This window comes from Equus asinus, chromosome 3 (assembly GCF_041296235.1).
Source record: "Equus asinus isolate D_3611 breed Donkey chromosome 3, EquAss-T2T_v2, whole genome shotgun sequence".
Taxonomy (NCBI): domain Eukaryota; kingdom Metazoa; phylum Chordata; class Mammalia; order Perissodactyla; family Equidae; genus Equus; species Equus asinus.
In genome coordinates, this window is record NC_091792.1 from 150,922,101 (window position 1) to 150,947,168 (window position 25,068).

The 25,068-nt window shown below is 41.6% G+C and overlaps 1 long non-coding RNA gene across 36 annotated transcripts in view; it reads left to right on the top strand.

The window, feature by feature from the left end:
* The window catches only part of LOC123284789 (uncharacterized), a 471,184-nt gene that overhangs the window by 57,704 nt on the left and 388,412 nt on the right, over positions 1-25,068 (top strand). The window contains exons 3-7 of one of the 36 annotated variants that reach the window (XR_011502348.1): positions 6,267-6,457; positions 7,020-7,175; positions 8,477-8,674; positions 9,543-9,638; positions 10,843-11,090. The exons of the other annotated variants lie outside the window; for them this stretch is intronic. This is a non-coding gene — a long non-coding RNA (uncharacterized lncRNA). The remainder of the gene's footprint in view (positions 1-6,266; positions 6,458-7,019; positions 7,176-8,476; positions 8,675-9,542; positions 9,639-10,842; positions 11,091-25,068) is intronic. 36 annotated transcript variants of the gene reach the window in all.

Consider the following 25,068-nt stretch of genomic DNA (forward strand, 5'->3'; position numbering starts at 1 on the left):
AAATGAGGAAATTGAGGTCCTGAGAAATGGCATGATGGGCCCAGAGCTAGAATTTAGAGTCTAGCACTAGTGCTCCATTTTCAGGGGGAAATGGGGTACAGTTATATAGCTTCCTTTATTATCTTTGAGTAGAACCATTTTCATGGTAGGGAGGGAAAAGAAGGAGGTAAATCAATCAAACTCCTGTTTTAAGTCAGAAAACTGTTGGAGACCTTCTATCAGACAGTTGACCAGCATGTCAGACCTGAAGAGACCCAGGAACCCTTAGTGGTGTTTTTACTCCTCTAGACCCATCTCTGCCCTTCTCTCTGCTCCTCTGTGCCTCAGAAGATTGACCTGTGTGGACCACATCAACGAGTTCCTTCACCTTCTACATTCTGGGTGGGTTTCTCCCACAGGGAGCCGTGGCAGAAGGTGATGAGTAGGAGGTGAACGATGATGGGGTATTTATTCCTCCAATCCCTTTCTTGCATCTCTCAAGCCAGGCCACTGTTGATAGGTCCTCTCCGTACTGTTACACTTTCTGTGATTCAGGACCTGCTTTCAACCCTGTCCTTTCAGACCTAGCATTGGTGACAGCTCTCTGCTGTGCAAGCCCAGGGTACTCTACCAGCACGCTTATGCTTAACTCTCACCCAGACCTCACCTACTAAATCCTTCTGCTATGACCTATTTTAGATGAGTCATCTATTTCCTGCCATGACCCTAACTGATGGGGTGGTAATGGGGGACACCTTCATTTTCCAGAAGGAAAGCTGAGTCTCAGAGAAGGAAGCGATGCATCCATTTTCACACGCCTGATTAATGAAAGAGCTAAGTCTAGAATCCAATCATGCGAGTCCCACTTAATATTTTCTTATTGTCTAGTGTTCTCTTTACCTTATTTTTCCCTTCACCTAATTTGCACAGGCCTCTTCCAAGGCTTCATAATTAATTCTGTAGTTCTAAGTTTTTATTCTGTTTCTTAAATGCACTCAGGCCCCACACAGCCTGGAGCTTTCCCTCTGCCTTAGGAAAGAAGTATAGACATATATTTGACTTGACCATGAATCTTGGCCTTAAGCTAAGGGAGAAGGCTGAGGATTCATTCAGCAGTGTCCAGTGCTAGGAAACTCACCAGTCACTCATATTAATTTATTCTTTGGCTTCTGGGACCAACTTGCCTGCTCCTCCCTGTTGTTTCTTCCTCCCTCATGTTCCATGTGGTACTCTCACTGTTGCTGTCCACTGTTGATGATGACACAGCTGCTCCTTCTTGTTGACAGGTTGCTAAGGAAGCACAAGAACTCTTGTAAAGTCTTCTGAGTTTTTTTATTGAAGAATTTAGGAATAAAATAATAATAATCTCAAAATCTGTGAATCTTCAGGACATGGAACTGTTTAAAAGCATCTACTGCATAAACTTGGTCTTTGCTGATTTGGAAATGGAGTTAGATTTCCTCTTTCCTGGATCTATTTTGCAGTCCTCACTGACCCATCTCCTAGATATTCTGGGAGTGGGCTCTAGAGTCACCCTCCAGAGTTACCACAAACTCTGCCATTTAGCACCCTCCTCTCCTTCAAATAGACCTCTGGGGCAAAATAATAGTGAGCAGGGTGGTTAGAGCAGCCATCTTGCACAATAACCATAAGGTGACCTTGTGAATGAAGGTCACCCATAGTGTGGCCACATAACTGCAAGGATGACTTCCCTTCGCCAAAGATTCATGGGAGTTCATTCTCCTTTTATTTCTTACTCTTCCTCAAACACCATACCCTGCCCAACTCTGTGTCCCTGTATCCTAGATGCCATCTGCCTAGAGCATCTTCCTCTCCAGTCCCTGACTGCCAAATAAATAAAAATGCCACTACTTTAATGAAGCCTTTAAAGATTGACCAAAGCAGAAATAAATCTTCCCTGCTTCTGAGGACACGCCTTCATAAAATAGCATACCTGACGCCTTATACAAAAAGAGAAAATGTGCTAGCATCTATTTGTACTGTCCTTCTGTTTGTATATTGCTTTTACATATCCTAAAACCCTGGATTTTGACTTATTAGGTCAAACCCATTAAACCCATTTGATAGATAAGGAAACTCAAGAGCAGTGAGTTTCTGTGATTTTCTCCAAGATCGTTCAGCTAGTAAATGGTTTTACCTACAGTAGAACGATAATTCTTAATCATAAGCCTTGCTGTAGAGCAGTAGAAGGAGGAGGTGCAACGTTTGGATGGGGCATTTCTGCAACTCCACTATGCTAACCCACTCATTAATGACGTGATCTATGATCTTAATTCCCCTAGAAATAATGGAATTTTGACAACATAATTTAGTAGAAAGAATGAGGTAGAAACTTATACAATCCTGGATGCAAATCTGGGTTAGCCATTTACCAACTAAGCAGGTGATAACATCTTTGAGGTTGTTCCATTCTCTGTATATTATCAATGGTATAGATTGCTAGTTTTCTCCAATATCCATTCTCTTCTTCCTCCTTAGGAATAGAGAATCACCACCAACAGTAAAGACTACATTTTCTAGCTACCTTTACAGCCTTTGACTAAGTATTATCCAATGATCCGTATGCTAATATGTCATAGGTCCCCACTTGGAAAGTTTAAAAAAGAGAACTGGGTGCACACGTTTTGCCCATATTTTCTTGTCCTTTCCTCGCCTTGCTGGGAGTGCAGAGTAGAAGGCAGGCATAATGAATGGAGCTAAAGCAGTCATTTTGATCATGAGAAGAACTTGAAAATGGAGGTCACACTCAGAGGAGCCTGGGTTCTTGAAAAACTTTGGAGCATAGTCAACATATTAGCCAAATTTCTGTCTTAGAACTTACAGTGACAGAGGAATAAACTTTTGTCCTAAGCCACTGTTATTTTTTAGAGCTCCCTTACTTTTAACCATATCTCATCCTACCTACGTATACAATACTTTTCTTTTAGGATCTTTATAAGTATTTGTCATATATTTTTAATGTTTCTGACACATGGTAGACAATAAATAAGTGCTAGTTATTACTATTGTAGTATCACCGAGTTTTGAACATATTATATATTTAGTAAATTATTGAGAATTACGTAATAAAATTCATGTTCCAGGATAAAGCTTGGCTGAAAAATTCTCTTAGGTTGAGATTAAAAGATAGTCTAGGCAGTCTTAGTCAGTCTAAGTCCTGGCCTACATGATTGAGGCTGGGCCTGTGATACCAGCTCCTAGGATCTGGTCTGCATTAGAGGTGGTTTTGACTCTTTTCTCTATCCTGATTAGCTAGATATAAGACCAGAAGCCTGGGGTTCAGAATCCAAAGTGTTCCATCACACTCTGGCTTCATGGTAACACAGGCAATTCTGGCTAAACTGACTGCCTAGATTAGCCTAAAAGAGAAAACCTGAGGAATCACAGATGGGGGTGAGTGGGTTGGAAGGTAGAGGTGGCATTTATATGAATCCAATTCTTTGAAGCCTCAAGTGGGGTCACTTTATTTACCATCTTTAGTTAGTACATAGATCCTGCTACCTCAGAAAGAAAGTATGCAAAATTCACTATTTAAAGATCTCTCTCTGATTCGTCCTACTAATTCTCAATTTGGGGAGGCTGCCAGAATGATGGAATGTGAACTAAACATTTATTGAAAGCCCAGCTTGTGTCAAGACCCTTGCATATGGTATTTTCTTAATCTAGTCTTCATAGCATCATTGGAAATTAAATATTATTGTCTCCATATTAGAGATTGAAAGAATGGAAGCCAAAAGTGGTAAGCTATTCACCAAGGTCACAGAGTCAGTAAATAGGAGGACTGGAATTCACAAGAAATTCTGGTTTTAAATCCTATGCTCTTTAAAAATAAAGTCTTTATAAAGTCTTGGAAATGAAACCAGATTTTAAGAACCATCTTCTCTCCCCCTTCAGTAAGCTGACTTTTTTTTTACCTTTCCTATGACTAAGATGGGAAAAGAATTAGTCGTCTGATCCTCTCCCATCCCTGAAGGCACTGGCTCTACCCTTTTTTGTAGCCTCAACAAGTTCCAGATTCTTAGCAAAGCTTACTACTCTGAATTGGATGGTGTGATGTGCCTACGACAGGGTTGGCATTCAGGAGCTGCATCCTGCCCATTATCCTATCCTAGCTTTAGTAAGAGCATTGCAGCTGCTGCATAATGACAATTCATAGGACTGCTGCACACCACAGGCATAAGGAGGTGCCATCAGATAGTGAAATATCTTACCGACAGGTTGTGAGTAAAGCCAAGTTAGTTCTCCCAAGGACATATGAGGCAAACTACCTGCTTAACAAGTTGTTTCAAGAGGAAAATTTTGTAAACAATCACTTCTGGAAGGCTGTTTCTGAGCCCATGCCTGAAGACAGAACATATGAGTTCTCATGATGAACTCATCATAAAATGTGTACTATAATTTATTTGGGGGCAATGTGGTAGATTGCAAAAATGGGCATGCTTCCCACCTCTCATTGTGTTCATGCTCTTTGGCAAGTAACTTTGCAGCTCCTTCCTTCAAGGGGTGCAATCTTTTCCTCCAGTCTTTGGATTTGTGCTGGTCTGGTGATGTGCTTTTGCCAATGAATGTGGCAGAAGTTATGAAGTGCCAGTTCTCAGCTTTTGCTCATTCTCTTTTGGGACCTTGCCCAGGCCCTGTGTAAACACACTGGGGCTAGCCTGCCAGAGGATGCAAAACTCTGTGGAGCAGAGACAAACCATTGCAACCCAGGCCATCCTAGTTCAGAACTGCCAGCCTGCAGCTGAACTGTAGACCCATGAGCCATACTTAACTGTTACTGTTTTAAGCCTGAGCTTAAACATTGAGAAAATGTTTATGGTGATAAAAATAAAAACAGTGATAAATCAATCACTGAGCCTTGTGGTGATTGATTATGAAGCAACAGCTGATAGAGATGTGCTGATGAAGACAGTTTTATAACAGGTAATGCTTGCTAAGCACCGTCCAGTGCCAAGTACTACACCAGGTCCTTACATACTTTTTCTCATTTCGTCTTCACATCCATAAAATGCTACCATTTTATTTGAACATTTGTTCAGTATGAGATACTATGTTTTATATATGTCATAAATTAAATCCTTATACTTACCATATGGGATATATCTTATTATTTCCATTTTGTAGGTAAAGAAGCTGATTCTCAGGGAGGTTTGATGAATTATCTAAGCTTAAGGCTACCAGCTGAAAAGTGGCAGAACTGAGATTTGACCTCAGGTCTGATCCGAATCCTTACCTGTGTTTTCTACCCTCGGAACAGGTTGCTTCCCCGATCAGCTTTCAAGAGAAGTATTTTTCTGCCTTACTTTTAGAAAAGAGTCTCAGGGAGATTAGATAACTTGTCTAAGGACACCCAATTAATGAATGGAAGAGTGGGGTTTTGAACCTAGGGCTTACTCACTCCAAAACCTGAGTTTACTGAGGTTCATTATTAAGAAATATGTCCTAAATGGAGAAGAACATGTTTATATCCATGATAGGTCCATGTTATTTCTTTGTTTTAAAAACATGTTTTGTTCTGTTTGTGTGTTTTAAAAGTCATGTTTTGCAAACGCCAAATTGTAACAGAAAGCAGGTTGTAAAGGAACTGGTGAGAGTTATTGCCCAGAAAAACCAGCTGGGAAGCATTTCAGTGTCAATCTTATTATTGATTTTAAATTAGCAGTGACTTCAAAAGCCTTTGAAGTCGCTGGCAGGGAATGCCTGGATTGGGGAAAACAGTCACCAGAGGGTGTTCGCAGCAGGCATGTGCTTTATAAATGTTCCTCCTCGTTATGCTTTGGCACTGAGAAAGGTTGGAAAGAGGGTAGTGGGATCTTAGCAGGAAGCTTCTAGCTGATGTGGATTGCCAGGAAGACCCAATTAGCCTGTCCCTCTCAGTAGCAGAAGCCCAAGCAGAGGGAATAAATTATTTGTGGCAGTGGCTACAGCTGCTGACAACTTCAGAGAGACCACCCATGAGGACTTTCCATGCCAAGCTGACTAGAAAGCCCTGAGAGTCTCTAACCCCAGGGGCCTGATGGAATCCAACCTGAGAGTGGAACTAAGTTAAATTAATGGTGGTTCATAACACCTGAAGAATGTGTCAAGCTGTCTCTGTCTCCTACCTGAACCTCTATCTGAAGACCTCCACTGGCCATCCTCCAAGACTGGGTTCAGAATTCACCTCTTTGAAACCTCTGACATGTCCTTGGACTTCTCTTGATCCAAATAGAAGTGACCTATCTGTTCGTCTGTCCCTCCCTCCATCCATCCATCCATCCATCCAGCATTTGATGACTTCCTACTTTGTGCCTGATGTTACCAATCCCTGGGGATGCCACTCATCTAAAAGTAGACAAGGTCCCTCTCCTCCTCATGATGCTTCAGTCTTGGGAAGAGTATAGAGACTACCCAACGGGCAAACTAAAGATGTGCCTGGGGCACCAATAAAGGAGGAACACCAAGAAATTGTTTGGAAGTAAGTTTGATATTTTTATACATACATCACAATGTTATCAACATGGGAAAAAAATAACAACTGGTTTGACCTTCCTTTCATGTATCTATGCCTTAGGAGTGATTTTATATTGAATTAGATATTGGAAGAAAAGGAACTATGATCTTTTGAAGGCGCGGGGGTCTCAAAAGGTCCTTGTAAAGAGGTGAACATAAGGCAGTGCTCTGATAAGGAATGCTTGTGAGCTGTGAAAAAACCAGGAGAGGTGTCTAAATAGCCTTGAAACTAAAGTGTGTGTGTGTGTGTACACAAGTGTGTGTGTGTGTGTGTGTGTGTGTTAGAGAGTGGTCAGGGAATCTCAATGGAGAAAAAGTTGTCATTCCCTCCTGTCTGCTTTCATTGCCTCTAGGTCCTGTCTCTATTCTACCTCCAGCTTTGATTAAGCATCTACATGTCCATTTGTAGCAGATGCTATAGGGCCCCATCTGTATCCTTTTGGCACTCACTATTCTAGTGCATGTCCACAGTGTCCTACTACAGGCACCTGCAACTTTCTACCTGACAGGTTTTTATGCATCCATAGGTAGGGAAAACCAGAAGCACAAGAGGGTTAGAGTCCCTGGAAGCAGCGCTCCCACCTCAACCAATGGTGAATAGGAGGTGATAAATAGCCCAGCGTCATCACCCAATGGCAGTACCACTTGGAAGCAAGCTCTGCAATATGTCCCAGAGTTCTCAGGTAGGACTGAGCCCCAAGAATTACCCAGCATGATAACGCAGCTGTTATTACCTTCCTTCTTTGCCCAATCTCACTTCCCCACTCCTCTACCAGTTGTCCTGGGATTGTCTACAAATAGAGCTCTTGCATGCTCATCCTGGTCTCAGAGTCTGCTTCTAGGAGAATCACAGCTAAAGTAGCGACTCTTCTTTCAGAGCAGGGCTGCATTCAGCCAAAGTCTGACATGTAGTTGGACTTGGTAAATGTTGAACAAATGAATTAATGAATAAATAAATGAATGGTGAGGTGTGAATGACTGATAGCACACTTCTACCGTACGTTTTTTTTTTCCTTAAACACAAAATGCCTCTAAATAATCACATTTTGGAGGAGAAAATTATAATCTGGGAAATAACTGACAGGTGATTTGGCCTCTGGGAAATGGGAGATACCAAGCCTGGCCTGGGAGGAAAAGAAGAAGCTGTGTTAATAGCCTCACCTTCTCCCTTTCCTACACTGGATCATCCTCCCCTATTGTATCTACAATGACCCCAATAACAGCCTGCCATTCCTCTGTGGCAATTTTGATCAGATTCAAAGATTTCTTGGAGAATGTATTATCAAGATAAAGACTAAGGAGACCTGACAAATTGTATGTAGTTCTCACAAAAGTAGTGGCATCTATTTATTCATTTCTTCAATTCATTTTTGTAAATGCATTCATTCAATAATTTACTTATTCATTAATTTTTTCATTCATTAATTGATTAATTCCCTCCCTCCTTCACTGACTCAAAAACTTTTGTTCAGAAGAACAGGTAATTAAGCACATGGTCCCTAGAGACCGAATTCTTTGGTTGGCATCCTGGCTGTATGATCTTGGGCGAAATACTTAACCTATCTGTGCTTCCATCTCTTCATGTGTACAATGGGTATAAATGGTATCTTTTGTTGAGCAGATTACGTGAATAGTGCCTAGAACAGTGACTGCATACAACCAGCGGCATAGCAGTAGTCACCTATCCTGCTTCTTGAACCGTCAGTCTGTGCTGGGTATTGTTCACTCCTCATACACTTTATGTTTCACTTTCATTTTTGTATTTCTAGTTTTCCTCTCCATAACAGAAAAACTGCATCAGCCTGAGGGAACTTAGTTTCCCCACTTCCTGATCAGTCCTGAAATTTTAACCTCGCATATCTCTATCCTGACTGCTCCTAGTGGGCAAGCGTGTCCACTTCACCTTTCCAACTCTGCTTGCCCAGAGCCTTCAACTGCACTTTAGCTGTCTCAAGTCTCCCTGCCCTCTTTCGGTTTCCAACAGTTCCTGCTTCACTTCTGCTCCTCCCACAAAGCTCAACCCTTTCTGCTGGGTGTGAGGAGATTAACCAAGAAAAACAGATGACGCAAACAGCTTCCAAGGAGGAGTTCATTTTGGAGGCTCTACTGTTTAGATGGTACTTTTCCCCTCTTCTTCGCTTACAACAACCCTAACTTGGCTTCCACTCTGACACCTAATTAGGTTAGTAGCTATCCTTGTTCTTTTTTCCCTCTGGATTGAAAATAGCCAAGGGTCAGGGTCAGGTTGGGGGGAAGAAAGGTCAGCTCCCTGCAGCTCTGGATTGGTCAAGAAGAGATGGGACCCTGGCTTAGTGGAAATGGAAAACAGAATGTGTGCAGAAGGGTGTTGTCCACCTTAGCAGGAACCACATCCTTAGAGTTCACATTTACAGTTGATATTGTTAACCCTTTACAGTCCGATCAGTAGGTTGAAAGAGCCCCCAAATACAAATTAACATCACTACGGTTCATAGAAAGTATAGGATGATCTATGGGCATGAGGTTATGAGCGCATTGATAGCCCAACTTTATTGAGAAGCATTAGAGGGTGGTCCTTAATAGCATAGATTCTGTTGCCAAAATACCTACGGAGAATCTCTACTCTGTTTTGTACTGGTAGACTGAAGTTGGGCAAGTTAATGTAGACTTAAATATGTAAGGATTTAGATATATAAATTGAAGATGACAATAAAGTACATGTGCCCTAGGGTTGATAGGATGATCAAATGGATCCACCCATGTATGGCACTAATGTGGTATGAATGCCTCATAGCTATTAAGCACTTACTGTGCACCAGGCACAATTCTAAGAACTCTCTGCTCATAGGACTGGGCATGAACTAGGGCTGGATTCAGTTTGGCAGAGTGGAACAGTATAAACCTAAAACAACAGCAGTTTAGAGAAGGTAGAAGTTTATTTCTCTCTTATATAAGAGAAGTCCAGAGGTAGAAAGCCGAGTGCTGGTGTGGCTATTCTCTGGTCATCTGGGATCTTAGACTCCTTCTAGATCAAGTACTTCATCATTCAAGCATTAGTTTTTATCCTCCAGGTCACCTCTTGTTCTATGGAGCTCTAAGTATTGTGTCCTTATCCCAGGAAGCAGGAAGATGATAAGGTATTAGGGGAAAAAGGATGTAACTTCCAGGTAAGTGAGCTCCCCTTAAGGAGTTTTCTCAGAGGTCCCACATACAACTTGAACTTACATCTTGTTGAAGAGGACTTAGTCATCTTGTCCCGCCTAGCTGCCAGGAAGTCTGGGAAATGTAACCATTCATCTGGGTGTATCACCACCTTGAATAACCAGGGGGTCTGCTACTAAGGCAAAAGGGGACAGATGATATTGGGTACCATCAAATATTTTCTCTTTAGCTCCCCAACATCCCAACCTACATTTTTCCATATGTAGAATGTAACACCTCTCCAAGAGAGAAGACTCCAATATCTCATCCAGGTACCGTATTTTGTTGAAATCTAGGATCTCAGAAGATGTGTAGTTCTCTCCACCAGATCCGATTATGTCTCCTTGAACTCCATTGACCTATAAACTAAAATAACCTATCTGCTTCTCACTTCCCACACACCCAACAATCGGTGGTGAAGCAGAAACAGTATACCTGCAGAATGAACCCCCATTTTGTAAAGGGGAGGATGGGACAACCACAGCAGCCACCAGTTCATGGACAACGACAACTCCCATGGGGCAGGCCCTTGTTTAAAAACTTAGAAGGTTTTGTTCTATATGCTTCTGGAAAGTTTCATGAACAAGTAACCACTGCCAAAAATCTTATCCAGCTAGAGGTTGTAAACCTGAAGGCTCTTGGATTTTACTTACAGATCTCTGTGTTCAGTCCATTCTTCTCTCCCAACTTGATAGCCATCAGAAACAATAGGCTTTGGTCAGGAAGCAATTCACTAATTCCCATTTTACCAACACACCTATTTAATGCCAAAATTTCAGCTGTTGCACCTGCTAATAATGAATTCTGGTTAGCTAATAATCTTTAAGGTTTTCAGCTATCTAGATGACAGTCTGTAGGCAAAGCAAAACTGTACTTCCTATGATTTCTTCTTGTAAATTGATAGGTGTTTGACTTTATTTCTTGTGGAACTTTGCTAAAAGTGTCAGATGATGTTGTCACAAACCAACTGTGGTAGGCAGCCTCTAAGATGGTCCCCAATGATCCCCACCTCCTGGTATTTACTTATATAATCTACTTATCTTGAGTGTGGGCTGGATTTAGTGACTCACTATTTATTAAAAGAATGTAGCAGAGGTGATGGATGCCACTTGTGAGATTAGGATTTGGGTGCTTTCTCTCTCTCTCACTCTATCACTTGCTCTCTCTAAGGGTAACCAGCTGCCATGTTCTGAGCTACCCTCTGGAGAGCTCCCATGGCAAGAAATTAAGGGAGGACTTTGATCAATATCCACAGGAACTGAGACTTTTAGTCCGATAGGCTCTGTAGAACTGAATCCTGCTTATAACTATGTCAGTGAGCTTGTAAGTGGATCTCAGTCGAGCCTTAGATGAAACTGAAGCCCTCGGTGGTACCTTGATTGCAACCCTAAAAGAAATCTTGCTCAAGAGGGACTCAGGTAAGCTGTGCTTGGATTCCTAACCCACAAAAACTGAGGGATAATAAATGTTTGCTGTTTTAAACTACTATGTTTTTGGGATGATTGTTATGCAGAAATAGAGAACTAATATACTGACATTCTGGAATTTTCATTCGGTCTTAATGTTACAGCTTCAATGAGTGTGTGGTCCGTGTTCCAACTTCCAGTAGGCAATAGACTGGCCAAATGTTTTGCCACCATATAGCATGGGGCACCAGATTTCTTGCCTGCAATATCCTAGTCCTTAATGTTTTCCTCTAGTGCCTTATCCGATAAGGAAATTCCACACTTTAGATTCTATTTCTTGTAGTACTTCTCTTGCAAGAACTAAATTCTGCATCATTAGATTAGGTCCAGCTGCATCTAACAGAAATGCCAAAATTACAGTGGAATGCATAAGAAAGAAGTTTATTTCAGTCTCATAATGAAGTCTAGCAGTAGATAGCCTAGGACTACTTTAGTGGTTCTACTTCATCAGTGTCCCAGGCTCCTTTCTATTTATTCTTAGAGCTTGGCATCCATCATCAAGATGACCTTATGTTCCAAAATGGCTACTTTAGCTCTATCCATCATATCCTCATTCCAAGCTACAGAAGGATGAAGCAGGTAACTCAGTCATCTTAGCTGAGTCAGCTTCCCTTAAAGACTCATCCAAGAAGTGTTTTCCATTCACATTTGTGTAATGAACAGAAGGATACTCAAAAAGTAGAAGACCTTGGAAGTCATCTAGTCCAATGTTTCCTAAACTTTAGAAATTTTCATTCAACCTTTACAATTTTTGCTACATTTGCATACCATCTATCCAAATCATTACTTTATATTGAATCATGTAGTGAAAAAGCTATTTCCTTACATTTACATACCATCTGTACTGCTTTTACATAATGTGTTTTTATATTGACTTACTTTCAAAAACTTAAATAAGTATATTTAAAAATAAAATCTTCAATTAGAAAGTAATGCTTTCCACAAAAGTTGTAGAAAAATAAATTAAAATAAAATGAAACAAAGTTATAAAATTATAACTGGAAAGCATATCTCCCAGAAAAGCTCTGAGTTACTGGCCTGCCCTCTTCTTTATTAAAAATGAAGATTAGCAAACCTAAGATTTCAGCTCTCTCCCAGATAAACCAGAAAGATTGTAAACAGAGTAACTTTCTCATGGCACTATTTGACATAATTTAATGTCTTGTCTGTGTACCACCTAAATTGTCTCAATTTCATCAGAAGTCTGTGATCTACACTGGGACACATTAGGTGCATTCTTTAGACCAACAAGGAAACCAATTTTCCAGAGGCCTCACGTGATTCTGTTTGCCCCTTGGCTCTCTGTAATACTCGTTAAGAATTCATTGCCTGATACCACAGTCAGCTATTTCAGGGTTTGTATCCACATACTAGATTGTGAGCTCTCAGAAGGCCAGATCAATCTGAGCCAGACTGATCTTTAATCCCCCGGATGAGGGCCCAGGGCCTGCCAAAAGTCAGTGCATTTAGTGGGCTGGAGCAAATGGAACTGCCCAAGGACACACAGCTTGTAAGCAAGGATGCAACTGAGGCCCATATCTTCTGGGTCCTATTTCATGGTGATTTGCAAGTCAGGTTTCTAGAGAGAGGGATCAATTTGATTCCAGGGACAGAGATCAAAGAGATTTAAGATAAAGTGCTGCATTTTTATTTTTAAAACTCAAGGTTACTCTTGCCTTTTTCATGATAAACTGCTGTGTGTATAATAATAGATTAAAAACCGGCAATGATTCAAAGTATAAATCTCAGGGAGAGTTCGTTCAATAATTCTGTCTTTCTTGACGATGATTACAGTAATGACAAGATAGCCGCCATTTATTGAGCATTTTCTAGGTATCAGGCACAATCCTAAGCACTCGAACATTCTCGTGAGCTGGATAATTACTATTCCCATTTTCGTCAGAGGAAACTGAGGCATAGAGTGGTCTTTAACTGGCACACAAGATATAGCAGACAGTAAATGATGGGAGAATCCCCATTCGACTTATACATCTCTTTAGATCCTGTAGACCTCACCTGGTTTTTGTTCCAGGGGCTGCTATAGCAACAAGCTCAGTGTGAGTTCCTCCAACTTCAAGCAGGTGAGATCTGCCAGTGCCTCATCCTGGGCACCCTCCACGGTGTGCCTGTTGCCTCATGTTCTGGGGCTTCTCTGTGACCTTGAATCCACACAACCCCTAGTCACCTGTGCATACCCTGCCCAGAAGAATTGGGAATTAATGCCTCATGGGGCAAGCTTTTGATTACTGGGAGGTGGAATCAGATGGATTTATTCTTCCTCATTTATTTCCCTGGATGGGCTGTGCAGAGATGCATTTTGTGTATTTTCTTGGAAGACAGCCCCACAGGATCAAGCAACCAGTCGCACCTCACGGCAGCCAATTTGCTAAAGCATCTTTTATGGGCCTCCCCACTTTTCCCACCCTTTTTCCCTCACTCCCGCTCTCTGGGATACATAATAAACAAGTATCACATAGGCCCTTCCTTACCTTTGGCTCTGCTTTCCCGGTCTATGACAGTATGGACCTGTCTGATTCCAAAAGCCCATGCCCAGGACACTGAGTTACATTGGTTCTATGTATGAATCTTCAGGATAGGCTGACTTCCGAGTGAGATGCCCACAGGCTTTGTCGTCTTGATGATCTATCCCTTCCCCCTCCCCTCTCTTGCCTAAAACATTGATCTCCTTTGAGTTCTGTTTACTAATGATGCTCATTCTATTTTTAGGCCTTTGTGCTTGTTTTCTCTTTGAAGAATGCTCTCCTACTCCCTTCTCCTCTGTTCCTTTCTGCTTCCTTTCCTGGCTAACTCCTACTCATCTCTTAAAATTCAGCTCCCATGGCCTTTTATGATCCCCCTGTACCTATTGTCCCCAGCCTGGATGAGGTCTCTGTTTCCTATACCTTACTCTGTTGTGCCTACCTACACATCATCATCTGCCCTTCTTTGAATCCCCAGCCCTTGGAGACCAGGGCAGTGTCCCATTGACATCTCTGTACTTAACGTGACCTGGGGCCTGCTCTAGAGTCTTAGCTAAGTGAAGGTGAAGGCAGAGTGGCCAGGGGCATAGGCAGTATTGTCAATTGGCCCTGGGCTCCAGTCATGCCTTGATACCTACAGCCATAGACTTCTGAGCACATCAATTAAAAGTCCCAAGCCTTGGTTTCCTAATCTGTAAAAAGGGGAAAACCACAGTAGCTGCAATGTAGGGTTCTCATAAAGATTAAATGACGTAAAACATATTGAATTTAGTAAGAGATAAATACATACAAGCTACTATTATCAACAATAATTTATTGTTCCTCCCATAAAGGTAGGAAAGTAGTTAGGAAAGAAAAGCTAGACTAATTGTCATAGGTCTAAACACAGATTTAGTGAGTGTCTTCAAGTTTTTAAGGGCTCCTGGGGCTCTCCCTGGGTCCCAAAAGCTTATAGGCTAAGTCAGTCCACACACTTTTACTGGGCATCCACCATGTGCTAGGCACTGCATGTAGGGCTGGGGCTTTAGAAATGATGAGCCTCAGTGCCTGTCCTTAGGTAGTTCAAGGTCTAGCGAGGTTACGACATTAAAGTCTGTGATCTTTTATCAATGCCACATTCTCTATCATCTTGAGAATAAATGCATTCGTTTCTTCAACAATGTATTTATTGTGCAGATATTATGTTCCTAGTCCTCTGTAGGTGGCAGGGACACAGCAGTGAATTTACACTTTGATCTTTGAAGCTTATCCACACTGGGAAAGACAGAAGAAAGCATACAGAGAAACAAATAACCAAGAGAAAAAAAGTTGGATCTTCAACCAGTGGGCAAGAGAATTCCAGGAAGAGACATCATATTGTGCAAAGGTATGAAGTTGTGGAGAGCATGGCACAATCTGAGACCAAGAGTCCACTGGTGATGTGACAGCATAGATCACAGGGTAGGGAAATGGCTGAGGCTGCAGGGACGAGCTGTGGACAAAGAGCTGAGGGCTGTCCTGCTAGTCAGGATTCTTTTCCATCACAGAAACCTAGCCAGAGAATTGAAATAGGATGGGCTTTTGGGCACAGAATGGGTATGGGCAGAAAAGGACTTGGCCCCAGAGAAATGGACCCAAGATCAAAGACATCTTATTGCAAAGATGAAATGTCCCCATGTAGTGAGAAATACGTCATTGATAATCTAGGATTATTTCTTTCCAACCTAATGACTTGAAATAAAAGGAACTCTTCTGTTAGAAAAGAATAAATCCCAGGGAACACTGACTGGCTTTGATTGGGTCATGTGATCTTCCTACATCAGCAATCACTGTGACTAGGGGATGGGGAAATCTGATGGACTTGACTTGGCTTACTTACCCATATGTATCTATGGTGGGTCTGTTTACCGAAGAAGGAGGTGAAAGGATCCTGGCCACACTGAAACCAAGTAATAGTCCCAGAGCCTTGACTGCTATGCTAGGGAGTTTGGGTTTCATCTGAGGCTGGCAGAAATCATTTTTAGGTTTTAAGAACAGAGATGAAATACTCAGATGTATGTTTGGAAAGAGCACCCCAGGCTCAGCGGGGAGAGATGGTTGAGTAGATGGAGTCTGGAAGACCCATTGTGATGCTAATGGCATAATCCAAGTAAGGCTTTAGAACGGAGCTGTGCACATGTTGCTGGGAGTGTGTGAGGATTTAAGAGAGAACAGAGGACATTGATGTTTCCTATCAGGTTCCAAGTGGAGAAAGATGAGAACACACTAGCCACTGTGTGAATCGTTGACAAGGTGAATTGTTGAAAAGGTCTTTTAAGAGGTCATTCAGGTTCAACAATTGGCCAGTATCCTAGACTTATTTATGATTTTACTGAAGCTAAATTGGCGCAAGGTGCAGAAAACTTGCTTTTCTGATTGGGATGATAATATTTCAGTTTAACAGATATGCAACACCCACTATGTGCCACGCCCAAAGCTTTTTGTATTTTTCAAGATGGGTAAAACAAGTCTCTGCCAGAACAAAGTAGCTTAATAATCCCAAGTTTGTAAAGAACACATTGTATGTCTACCCATTATCTCCTTCAATCTTTACCATAGGCCTATGGAGAAGCACAGAAGACATCCTGACCTCCATTACACACTTTCTATGAGAAGTGAACTGACTTTCTCAGTCCCTTTGGGAGAATCTTCTTCAGTCCTGCCCACTCTGGTCTCCTGAAACCCACACATCTTGGCTTTTTTCTATGCCATGAGAACTAAGGGATTCCCTTAGGCAGCTGTGGGCTGGTAAATGTTGAGCAGCAGATGCTCTGAGCAGTGTTTGCTGATTGTCGTGGTGTGAATACTCGCACCATGGCAATTTAGTGTGACATCACTGAACATAGAATTGGAAAGAGTTGTGCACGATGAGTTCTCTTGAATCTGAAGTTTCAGTGGTCTCAACAGCCAATCCAAACTGGACCCTGGAGGGCAGAGTGGAAAGCCATCCTCTTGGAGTTTGGTCTATGTGATCTGTTATGGGTTGAATTGTGTCCCCCACAAAAATATATGGAAATCCTAATCACCAAGTCATCAGAATGTTACCTTATTTGGAAAAAGGGTCATCGTAGATGTAGTTAGTTACGATGAGGTCATACTGGAGTAGGGTGGGCCTCTAATCCAGTATGACTGGTGTCCTTGAAAGAAGACAACCATGTGAAGATACAGAGACACAGAGAGAAGGTTATGTGAAGATGGAAGCAGAGGTTGGAGTGATGCATTTACAGGCTGAGGAACTCCTGAGGCTGCTAGAAGCTGGAAGAAATAAGGATGGATTATCCCCTAGGGGTTTCAGAGGGAGTAAGGCTCTACTAATACCTTGAGTTTAGATTCTAGCCTCCAGATCTGTGAGACAACACGTTTCTGTTGTTTTAACTCACCCACTTTGTGGCACTAATGGTCCCTGTCTTTTCTCCTACCCTGCACCACCTGGTTTGAAATACTGCTGCCTTGGGCAAAATCCCACTGTGTTTGTGTTTTATGGTTCCAGTGTTCTTTCATTCCAGTCCTTCTCCATCTGGATCATATTACAGGAATCTAGTGCAATGAGCTAAAATATGGGAGAGTCCATTGCCTTAAAGAGATAAGAAAGTCATCTTATCAGCTATAATTAGTTGAATACATACTAGGTCTCAGATGCTATACTAGGTGTTTGTCATGTGTTGCCACATTTAATTTAATCTTAATGATAAGCCTATGATTAGGCATAATTATCCTTATTCTACAAATGGGGAGACAGAAGCTCAGTGATATTAGGTAACTTGCCTAAGGTCACAGAGCTAGTTAAGGACTGCAGGGTTGTCAACTCAGGTGTGGTAGACTGAGATTCTGCACAACATCTTAGCACTCCACCCTGTGGCCAATTTGTGGGAGCCTCAATGGGCTACCACTGCACAAACACCTCAGCAATTGCCCCATCTGGACCCAGAGATAAAGTATGATCTGAGGACAGAGGAAGAAGATGGAGGATGGTTAGAGAAATCAGGTCAATTGAATGAGTAACCCTGAATCCCTTTGGTAAGCTTATCTACATCTAGTGGTTGCCATTTGCACGTGGCAATAATAATGATATGCCCTCAGTGATAGTGTATTAACCTTAATTCCTTATATGTGTACAACACTGAACCTCTGTGATGGGTTTTTACTTGAATGGCTCTCATCACTTCTCAGGCTGTGGAGCCAGAGAGAGCTGGGTTCGCATTAACCAGTGGTCACATCTTGAGCAAGTTGCTTTATCATTCGTGAGTAATGATTCACTTCCCTCACTTGGAACCTTGTAAGGGTGTTGGAAGGACTAAATGAGGTAATGTGGAGTGGGTCCAGTATATAGCAGATATTAGTGGAGCAAGTTTATTCTTCCTGTTTGTGTGAGAAAGGAGTTTTCCCCAGTACTTCTGGCCTCTGGAGCAGTATGTAGGTCCATGCCCAGGATCCAAACCGGCAAACCCTGGGCCGCAGAAGTGGAGAGCACAAACTCAACCACCATGCCACTGGGCCAGCCCCTGCTTACCATCTTTATATCCCTCTTATAGGTTGAATTTTGTTCTCCAAAAGATATGTTGAATTCCTAACCCCTGATACTTACGAATGATACCTTATTTGGAAATAAAGTCTTTGCAGATGTAATCAAGTTAAAATAAGGTTATTAGGATGGGCCCTTAATCTAACATGACTGGTGTTCTTATAAGAAAAGAGAAACACCATGTAAAGACAGAAGCACACAGGAGAGAATGTCTTGTGACCAAGGAGACAGAAATGCTGCAGCTACAAGCCAAGGAATGCCTGGAACTGTTGAAAAATAAGGAGGTGGCTTTCTATTATCATCTCTCTATTCTGAGGTGAATGAGAGACCTGGGGCCAAGATAAAAGAAGAGCTAGGACGGTGGGGGGGGGGACCCATGTATATTGAGCACCTACTATGTGTGTATCCCCCGCTGAGTGCATTGCAGATGTCTCATTTCATCCTCACACCCCATAAGGTGAGTGCTTTGTTCTCATTTTCCAGATGAGGAAACTTTAGTCAAAAATATTGGATACCCAGCTCAAGGTCCCACAACGAACAAGGGACTGAGAAAATTCCAGAGAGGTCTGTCTAATTCCAACACCTGCCTGTGATCTTTCTACTTTATGCAAAGCAATTAAGGCAATAGGCAAAGTTTTAAGCACAGATGGCCACTATCAGGGGTCATTGTATTTGCTCTGAAATGAGGAGAGAGGAGAGTCTTGATGGAGCCACCCAGTTAGGTAACAGAGAGGTAGCATAGCAGAGTGGTCAGGATGCTGGCTCTGGAGGCCCCCTGCCTGAGCTCCACTGCCATTCCACCTCCGCACTGACTCACTAGGTGCCTTTGCCATGTGGCTTCATCTCTCTATGCCTCAGCTTCCTGGCTTGATGTGTGGCAATAACAGGATCAGGGATTATAGAGCTGCTGTGAGGATTAAATGAGCATCACATAAAGGCACTTAGAACAATTTGTCACACGGTGAGCAGGACATAAATGCTTGTTGCTGTTATTATTTTTTATTATTCTAAAATGTGACCTGTAGAAAACCCCCCTCCCTCCCCAAAAGGCATAATGATACCACCAGGATGACTGTCTCCTAAGCATAGCTCCCAGGACATGCTTCTGGTCTACCCTCTGCCCCTGTGACTTCCAAAATCTCAGCTGAGCTGGAATATTGTGTTTCTAATTAGACAAGTGTCTGCTGTGTTGGCTAATAATGCTTTTCACAAGGCTTTTTGGTGATGCAGGGTGATGGCTGTAATGTTTCATAGCCATTGATAAGAACACAATCTGGAGGGAAAGTGCTAACATGTAATTTGCAGTCATGACTTCCAGCATTAATTAAAAAAATGTCTCTGTGGTCCCTGATTTCAAGGCGCTGTCTACTGCTTCTCTGAAGGGTATTGAAATGCTTCACCCGGATCAGGCGCACAGGCCCTGTGCCCAGCTACTACTTCTTCCCAGCAGGACTGCCTGTCTGTGGGGAGCTCTCGGACTTCTGAAACGTGTTCTGGGTGTCCTGTGTAAATGGTGTGAGCTGGAAAGCTGTTACTTAAACTTAGGAGGCTTAGCTGAAGCAGAGGACGAATGAATCAGGGGTGATATGCTTTGGGGGCATTTCAGCATGCTTTGTTTTTCAATTCTGGTGACTATTTTTCTAGGACCACAATGACCTGCTCTTACCTGACAAGCCAACTATATTTCCTTTCTCTCGTGGGATGTGGTTATCAGAAAAATAGATCAGAGTCAATAGATAGATTTAGTCCAGCTTTGAGGATTTTGCTCATCAAGTATCATGCATAGGGGTGATGTGACAATTAGGGCACAGGGATGAGAGCTCTCTTTTTCAAAGGAAGTCGCTGCCTTTCTGGCACTGGTACAAGCATACCTTTATGCTTCTCTCTGCCAGGATGGCCAGTTCTTGCAGTTAAAAATTCCAAACACAAAGGTCTCTTAATCCAATGGTAAAAAGAAAAAAAATCACAAATTATGCAGAATTTGCTGGCTTTGAGGAGGATAAAAGGGGATCTCCATTGGATGTATAGTATGTTTGACAGCTGGATTGAAATTTGAAGATATGATGAAAGTACAGAACAAGAATAAAAAAATAATTAGAAGCTCCACAGAAAGCAAAATAGTCTATAAGAATGTAATGATCCTCCCCAAACAAATTAATCTGGTAAAAATCTGTAGATTTCAAGACATGAATTTCACACAATAGATAGAAAATAGGCAAAATGGAAAAGAAATTATCACACATATAACCTGTGCAAATAGATTAGAATGCAGATACATGCACACACACCTCTCTTCACGTCTGATACACTCATACAAATGAAAGGGCTCGTAAACACTGCTTTGTGCCTTCCATTTTTTAAGCTTACTATATATTGTGGAATTTTCATGTTGCTATATATACCATTCCTTTTGTATCATTTTGGATATTCTTTTTAATGGTTTCAATGTATCTCATTATATAAATGTACTACAATTTATATCCATGATCACTATTAATGAACATGTAGATTGTTTCCAGTTTAGAGCATTTAATTTTTTTAATTCCTTTTCCAGGTAATACTGCAATGAATGTTTTTGGCCATCCATTGTTAACTGTATGTGTGGGTGTGTCTGCAGAAAAAAATTATTTGCAGTGGAATTTCTGAATTAAAGGGTATTTTAAAAGGTATTGACCTTTTGCCAAATTGACCTTCAAAGTTATGCCAATTTATATTCCCATTACCACTGTGTGAATATCTGTTTCCTCAAAATCTTGCCCAAACCATGTTTTGTAATCTCTTTAATTGTCACCAATCAGTTAGGTAAAAATAAAACAATATCTTGCCGTTTTAGTTTGCATTGATTAAATCATCGAGTAAGGTTAGCCTTCTATTCGTATCATTCTAAGCAATTCGTATTTACTTTCTGAACCAAGCACATAATATGTGCACAATAAATATTTGTTGAACAACTAAATATACTGTCTGTGCAGTTGTTCCTTTTATTATTAGTGTGAATGGATTCTTCATAGAGTAAAAAAATAATACGCTTTAATATAGTTACTGCAAGTATTTATTTCCCCATTTGCTATTTGTCTTTTAATTTTGTTTATGGATTTTTTAGGGGGAGGCATTTAGAAATTTGGTTTTTACTTTTTAATGTAGTCACATTTATTGTTATTTTAAAAATGTAGTTTTTAAATCTTGCTAAAAGTTTTCTCTTATTTCTCTGAATATACACCATGCCCTTAATAGGCCTCCTTTCTGCAGCTGAATATATTTTGTGTAATCCTCAAATTACACTGTGGTCCCCAAATTGTGCTGTGGTCCTCTTGCCTATCAGACTCTCTTCTCATCCTCTGCCCATATAAGGGCCAGCACTTGGAGTTGGAGAGGAATTTCTTCTTGCTCAAGGAAGCCTTGCCTTTGCTGAGTACTCCTAGGTATGAGCACCTTGCACTGTAATGAATTGAGGGCAGATCTGGTTCCACGTAATATGTATTATGGAAGTCCACAGTACAAGCAGAAGAACATTTGGAAAGTATCCTGGGAGTAAAAAGTTATCGTTACAAAGGGTCTTAGATGCCAAACTAAGAAAACTGACCTCTCTCCTGTAGGAGTTAGAACAGGGCTCCTGGTCTTAGTGCTGACAGGGACTAGATTTAGATGTAATAAGAGGGGTATTAAAGGTTCTTGCTCTTGCTCAATAGGCTTTCTTTTAGGAATTCCTATTTAGATATCTTTCTTTTTGGGTTGCTTCTCCATCTGGTACCCGCTGTCCGTGGTTTAGGTGCGTAAGACAGACGTAGGGCCTGCTGACCTTACAGGGAAACCAGAGTGTGACCCTGAGAAAGCAGGCTGCAGTAGACTGGCCTTTGGACCAGATTCAGTGAGTCATCTGCACACATACATTTACTTCAGTCTACCCATTGGAGCTACTGCTGCTGTCTGCTCAGCACACTTCTTCTCCCTTCTTCTGATAACATTACTCCTTCATTTGAAGAGTGCTTCCCTGCAGCACTCCACCCTCATATTATTCTTTACTCAAGAAGGCAGATGACTCTATCTAGGTAAGGAATCAGAATTTTGGCTGGAGACCCACAAGCACCCAGGGCTCTTGGATCCATCCATTATGAAATTGCTGTAATGAGAACTCACCCATTGCTCATGTTCCTAATATGTTCCCTGTTCCTGCCCTTCTGGCACCTGCGATTCTTCAGGATTCCCATGGTCCCAGAGACTACCCCAGTATTCATCCAATAAGCCCTTTTCTCCCTTTGTTTAAATTAGTCAGAGCCTGTTGCTTGCACTCCAGGAACCCTAGCAGAAAGAAGAGCTCACCAGTGTCAATGGATTACATAGAGTTGTGGGGCCAAAGCTCTGGCTTTGCTCAGTGCACAGTCCCCTGGGGATCTCTTTATTGGCAAGCTGAGGCTATGGAAGGCCTTTGATGGATTCTCAATCACAAGGCTAGGAAGACTGGGTCCCCTTATCATACCAGAAAATTGAGTCCCCGGGAGGGTCTGGGACTTGATAGAACAGAGGAGTCCATGACAATTTTTGACAATTTTCATAAGATGTAAACCATGGTGATTTTACCCAGGCTGATTGTGAGCTGGTGTTCAGGACCTTCCCTAGTTTTTGGAGTCAGAGCCAGGAAGCTCTGTCATCTGTTTGTGATTACAGGGCCCAGCATGCCCCACCAAAGGCCCTCTGGCGCCTTTTCTCTTTGGAAACACATTCAGCACATTTTTAGAAACCGCACTAAGAAGCCCTCCCTGAGAAAGTGACTAAACACTGCTTAATATTCTGAAAATATAAACAGCTGCTGAGAAGCCACTCATAAGCTGTTTAGGGAAAGCTGACTTGGCACTGGGGAGAAGCCAGCTGTTGCTGGCTTATGATTGGTGGAGGTTGTAAAATTCCTTGCAATGTCAGTGTTGTCAATGAATATATATTAAGCTCGTTCTCCATCTTACACGCTAGAGCATTCTGGTTGGACTTGCGTACTTCTGAACATTTTGGAGGGATGAAGCATGCTACGATCCGTGCTCCTTTTCCATACTTCTCTCCCATTACCTATGTTATGGGTTAAACTGTGCCTCCTCAGAAAACATGTTTAAGTCCTAACCCCCAGTACCTCTGAATGTGACCTTATTTAGCAATAGGGTAGTTGCAGATATAATTACTTAAGATAGGGTCATACTGGAGTAAGATGGGCCCTTAATTCAGTATGACTGGTGTGCATATAAGAAGAGGAGAGGAAGACACACAGGGAGAATGCCATACCATGTGGTGACAAAAGCAGAGATTGGAGTGATCCAGCTGCAAGCCATGGGATCCCAAGGATTAACAGCCAACACGAGAAGCTAGGAAGAGGCAAAGAAGCATTCTCCCCTCTCCAGCTTTCAAAGAAAGCATGGTCCTGCTTCTAGGTTCTAGACCTGTGAGACAATCAATTTCTGCTCTTTTAAGTCACCCAGTTTGTGGTGCTTGGTTATAGTAGCCATGGGAAACTGTATACCGTAGTTTAACCATCTCCCTATCCTATATGGGACTGTACCTCCTATTCCCATTCTTTCATTCATTTGCTCATCAAGCATTCATTAAACACCAACTGTGTTCTAGATCCAGTGTTAGGTGCTGGGAATACAGTGGTCACAAGGCACAGTTCCAACCCTCAAGGGGCTCAGAAACCAGGAGTAGGGTAGAAACAGATCTGCCTGCAGAGAGATCCTCCTCCGCCTTAGGTGCTCAGCATTTACTCCCCTTCACTGAACCGCAAGTTTGCGTGTGTTGAGTCTTTAATCACATTGTTGTAAACTCCTCAAAAACTATTTTTCTCAACTGTTTTATCAGGAAAATTTTTGAATATGCATAACTGTTGAAAAAACGGTACATTGATTACCCATAAACCCACTGCCTAGATTCAATGATTGTTAATATTTTGCTATATGTGGTTTTAAAGACTATATTTTTATTTCTTCAGATCTAGAGCGTGAATATTGTGTCCTATAAGAGTAAGAGTTCCGGAACTAACCTCCCTGAATTCAGATCCTGGCTTTACCATCTAGTTTTGTGTCCTTAGGCAAATTACTACCCATCTCTGCATCTCAGTTCCCTCATCCATAATAACAGTGTCCAGCTCATGGGGATGTTGTGAGTAATAAATGCATTTATATGTAAAAAGTACTTAAAACAGTGCCTTTCAAGATGTAAACATTCAGTAAGGATTAGCTCTTTTAATAATTATTTCCTACGGTTCTTGGAAAATATTGGGTATCTTATTCTCATGAGTGAGTCTGGGGTGTTTTTATGCATGTGAATCATGGGGAATCTTGCCCTGCTTTGATCCATTCCCCAGATTATTATTCTTTTAGGGCATGTGCATTTGCCTCTATTGGGAATGTGTCTCTCTTCCCCACAAATTTAGGCAAACTTGTTGAGGGATCTTTGCTTTGTTTCCACTGTAACTGTCAGAGCTAGTACTTGACACATAACTTGATGCATAGTAAGCATTCAGTAAATAGCTTGCTGAATGAGTAGTGTCTAACATGCCGGTATTTGTTCATGCATTCATTCACTTACTCATTTGGCAAGTAAGGGTTGAGCATGCTCTTGGTGCTAGACACATTACTGTATGCTGAGGCCTCACTGGTGACTGAGACAAAGTCCCTTTCAAGAAACTTTAAACTTAGTCTTTGTTCATATTTGATTTTGAATTCATCTTTGCTTTTGTATATACCTCGTCTTACCAGCTAGACTGTAAAAACTTTGAGACTAGAGACTATGGTTTCTACTTTTCTGTTATTGAACATGGAAGTCATGATAAGGTTACATACATTAAACAGACTTTAGAATCAGGCAAAAATGGAAAGAAATTAAAATTCTTCCATTAGATTGACAGTGAATATTTTACATTACCTATCTT